The 5,156-nt window shown below is 34.7% G+C and overlaps 1 pseudogene; it reads right to left on the bottom strand.

Annotated features, from left to right (window-relative positions):
* The window catches only part of LOC107692089 (phospholipase B-like 1), a 12,953-nt pseudogene extending 8,437 nt beyond the window's left edge, over nucleotides 1–4,516 (bottom strand).
* Between the last annotated feature and the right edge of the window lie 640 nt (nucleotides 4,517–5,156).

The raw sequence follows: 5,156 nt of genomic DNA, 5'->3' as shown, positions 1-5,156 counted from the left end.
AAAACCTCTATGCGAACACACTTGCCCGAAAAAGTGCGGGGGACGAATTTACGTGATATTAAAAGTGTGTGTGTGTGGGGTGTGGGGGGGGACACGTCCCCCACGTAATCTACGCCCCTGGGTGGTATGGTACATAGATGTCACGGTTCGGTACGTACCTCGGTACGGGGTCACGGTTCGATACGATTTCGGTACAACAGGGGGAAAAACAAATCTACCATGCTCGGTTTCTTTTCATTTATTACAGTAGTACAAATTACAATTTTTTCCACCTAGATGTGAAAATACTAAATATTATTACATTATGTTATATATATATATATATAAAATCTGCAGTACATATATACATACAAGCAATCAATTCTTGAAATATATTTGATTTAGTTTACAGATAAACAAGAGAAAAAAAACAGTGCGACACGTAAGTAGCCTATATACGCTGAGTTTCAGTTCATTTTTGTGACAGACTTGGTTTGTTCACAGAAAGGAAACTCAAATGGCAAAAAGCGACATCGTATTTGTTTTCTTTATTTTACAAAAGCACAATGTTTTGTTTTCATTGTGAGTGAACACAAATAAAAGCAGACCTTCATACAGTGATGCATTATTAATGCACACACACACTCACAAAACACATCAGTTCCAGCATTGCTAATTTACGGAGCCCGGGAAATCACCTGTAGGAGAAAACAAAACAATCCGTGGCGACGGTTTTGCAATCCGTCGCCTCAGTTTATAAACCGTACTCATAAAGCAATACAAAACCAATAATGTACCGGTTATGTTGTCATTCCTTTGCTCTCTAATGGAATGCAATGTTATAATAGGCCTATAGTTATTTAATAATAACTTTAACAGTGAAGCATGCATCTAACTCTGGGGAAAAAGCTTAGTATAATAAAATCACCTAAATACGTCTGTGAATGAATGAATGAAATATGTTAAGAATTAATGGTACACAAACACAGCTCCAAAACTGTAAAAGGTTATTTAAAAATAAAGCATTCATTAATTATTTTATGACAAACATTTTACTGTCTTAAGTGCACTCATTTATTTAGCCTATACATTAAAATAAGAATAATAATAATGGCTATTATTATTATTATTATTATTATACTTAGGTTACATATGCATTTAGAAGAAGGTTTTATCCAAAACGACTAAGGTACGGTTTACAAAATCTGAGCGCACGGATTGGAAATTCGTGGGTACGGTTTATTAATCCGTGGGCACGATTTGTTAAACCGAGGGAAAAGTTTAAGAATTCGTGAGTACGGTTAATAAATTGAGGGGACGGATTGCAAAACCGTCGCCACGGATTGTTTTTTTTTTCTCCTACAGGTGACTTCCCGGGCTCCGTACTACCTTGACAGCGCAGCTGGTACTTCATCAAAATAAAATACAGTGAACCAAACATCAGCGCGCCCGTCTCTGTGTCACCGTTGGAACACGACTGAAGTACAAAGCCTATAATTTACATAATAAATAATAGTTTAGCATTCAGATACCTTACGTCGCAAATATGGAAATATTATGGAATATTTGGATCTGTGCCAAATGAGAGGTAGGATAGTAAGGATACACGAGCACAAAGCTCCATTTCGCAAATAGTTGAGTGCACAAGCCTTTAAAGTACACTCCTTTGTCAGTCTGTGAGAGACGCATTCAGAATCAGCACATGGTCACTGTCTAGTGGGCTTTGTTTTCAAGTGCGCAACTCATGGCATTCGCTGTTCTTCTGCTGGCGGCCGGTTATCAAACAGCGTTGCATTGCTGCGAGCGCCCCATTCTGGATCGAGGGTTAATTGCCTGTATTCGTTGTAAGGCCCCATGCACAGAACCGAGATGTCCGTACCGTGACGGTTCGGTACGAATACATGTATCGTTCCAGCCCTACATGCAACAGATTCTCATAGCCAGGTAACATCTGCAGATAGAATGGGCACAGAACTATTAAAGCTGGAAAATACTAGGCACACACTGACAAAAGGTTGGGCAGAATGAAACAAGGCCATATCCATCACAGGCAGCCCCAAATATTCAGATTAGTGCTACTGAAAAAACTCTTATTTAAGGTTTTTAATTGGAAAATTCCAATTACAATTCGTCCCAATCCAGAATATGTGATTATAGTCATGAGGTGAAGGCATCATTTTACTTCTAACCTTGATTAGAGCAAAGCAGTGACTCATGCCTGGCATTCTGAAGAAGTCAGACGAAGAGTTGGAACGCCGTCTGAGAACAGGGATTAACCGTCATCTGTCCCTCAGGTCATTTTGACTCGAAAATGATTTTCAACAAAATTTAAAAAATCGTGTGTTGATCGTACCGGTCCAAGATTTCTTTACTTCTTAATACACAAAAAAAATTGAGTGGATTCGAGGAGGTTAAATGGGTGCAATAAAAAAAGTAACAAAAGTGTCCCTCACGAGTCATTTTGACCCACATAGGAATGAATGGAATTTACGAGAAAACTGCATTTTTTATTACATTAGATTTTTTTTGATATACAAAATCTGAGACAGTCCAGTAAAGATTTATACCCAAACGAAGGGCTGAGACTACAGAATATCCCCAATGCAGAAAAAACTCACACACACATGCACAAACACACACATGGTACACACACTCCCATAGAACACATTATAATATGCTTCATGTTTCTGCTGTAATTTTTCAAAAAAATGTTTGACTTTAACACAGTTGACTTTAACACAGTTAAATTTGAGTGATGTGGTGGAGACCAATGAGTTTATATCATATTTATATTTTTAAAAATATATTATACTGTATATGTATTTCATATTTATGAAATTGTATTAATATACATATGTTTAGGTTATAATTCAGTTATAATTGTATTTTTTTTTTTTTTTACAAAATATGGATTTTGTAATGTTTCAATATATATTTGAATCCATAAACAACCAAATTGAAGCCTCAAGATTATCTAATTTCTCATGTTTCACTTGTTTTGCTTAGTTAAAAATCTCCATAGGATACTACAGGCCCCTCTATTGGCTGTAACCATAAACTGAAATTTTATGTCATTTTTCCCCACCAGATGGCATCAGAGACACTCAGTGACTCAATTCCAAGGCCATCTGTTGGTTTTTGATGAAACGGGACTGAAATTGTCATTATTTGTTCTTGTTTTTTTTGGTGAAATAAATGTACAAAAACTGCTTATTTTTTTCTCAAAAATATCCAGAATAAAAGGTAAATATAATAAAAATTACCAAAAAAGAATAGAAAAACCTACATAAATATTTAGAAAAACAATTATAAAAATGGATCAATATAAGATTTCTGGACCAAAAACAAATTAAGTGTCATTTTTAGCCTTCGGGTCATTTTGACTCACGAAGGACACTTTTGTTATAGGTTCGGGAGGGACGAATGAGGGTTAAAGCTAACATATCCCCAATAACATTGAGGAATTGAACCGCAAACATGGACAGAGGCCTCTAAAAACATAAATACATACTACAGTGATGTATATGTAGGCTATTGTATGTTTAATATGAGTAATGTATTGTTTGGAGTCTGAACATACACTACAAATAGGTGTATTTGATCATACCTGACATTATTATTTTAATTTTGGAATAGTGCAATCAATTTAGATAATAAATGTCACTTGCCTCATAAAGCATTTGAGAGGTTTCATAACACTATTATCCTTTATCATCTGAGGATACATATTATAATAATGGTTTATCATCTGTCTGTGAATAAAAAGTTATTGGGCTGTTAATATACTGAAATGTTGTTTACTTTGGTTATTATTGCCCAGGGCAAAGTATTTTAGTATACTAATTCGCTCAGACCTATTTTCCCTTGTGAAAAAGAAGTGTGTTTAATTGTATTTAATGTGCACTTCAAAAAATAGTGTAGTGTACTTGAAAAGTATATATTAAAAGTATATATCTTGAAAGTATATATTAAAAAAAACAACATTGTGTTTCTTAACAAATTTTTAAAAAGTGCACTTTATAATAATGCCAAATTAAAAGTTTCCTTTACGTATATTTTAAATCCTGTGTTTCAATAATCTTTTGTCATGCTTCAAAGAAGTACACTTACAAAAGCCAGACTAAATTGCCCTGACACCTCAGCCCCTAGGACATTTTTATTTTAGTGTGTAAACAATCGTAAAAAACTGTAAAGCATACAGACCCTAATATTACAGCATTTTTAAAATCTTTGTTAATGGATTTATGGCAGCAGCATTAAACAGTCTATGTAAAAGACACCTAAATGCCACTTCAGAAGCGATTCTGTGCCACCTTTGCAGTGTACATTTAGCAATATAGCATATTCTTCACAAGGATTAGTCAATATATTTTACTTACGAGGCTGTAAGGTATCCTTCAAGGTATCCGGCCAAAAAGTATGTAATTTCATCGCACTCCTGGAATTGTCCATAACCAGCCTGCACTTCCAGCACTCCCCATCCAGAAACAAATAAACTATCATTGAAATAACCAAATGCATCTCCCTCCTCTTCCATTGCATCCTCTTTCAGCACCACAGACCTTTGAACAGCATCCCAATATACGGTGGCTCTCCGAACATCTGACAGCGCACAATGACAACAGAGATCACACATCAGTAAGCGTTAGGGGTTTCATATGGTTGATGTATTTTTATAACATCTGATAGCGCCTCGTTTGGTAACCAATAATTCCCAAATAGGGCAACCGGTACGCTGCAGCTGAGTCCTTAACCATCTTCAAGAAACGACTAAAAACACATCTGTTCCACCTTTATTTGACCCTCTAACTCTAGCACTTTCTATTCTATTTTAATTCTACTTTATCTATATTTATCTTCTTTTTTATTTAAAAAGCAACAACAACAAAAAACTAACAAACACTAGCTTTCTATTTTTTCTATTCTATCTACTTGTTTTTCTTTGTGTGTGTGTGTGTGTGTATATGTGTGTGTGTGTGTATGTATGTATGTATGTGTATATATATATATATGTGTATATGTGTATGTATATATATATATATGTGTATGTATGTGTGTATGTATATATATATGTGTATATGTGTGTATATATATATATATATGTGTGTATGTATATATATATATATATATATATATGTGTGTGTGTGTGTTTGTTTGTATGTATGTATGTGTGTGTA

Source organism: Sinocyclocheilus anshuiensis, unplaced genomic scaffold (genome assembly GCF_001515605.1).
Source record: "Sinocyclocheilus anshuiensis isolate Anshui unplaced genomic scaffold, SAMN03320099.WGS_v1.1 scaffold726, whole genome shotgun sequence".
NCBI classification, from domain to species: Eukaryota; Metazoa; Chordata; class Actinopteri; order Cypriniformes; family Cyprinidae; genus Sinocyclocheilus; species Sinocyclocheilus anshuiensis.
The sequence above is the reverse complement of the archived record's forward strand: the minus strand, read 5'-3'. Positions and strand labels throughout refer to the sequence as shown.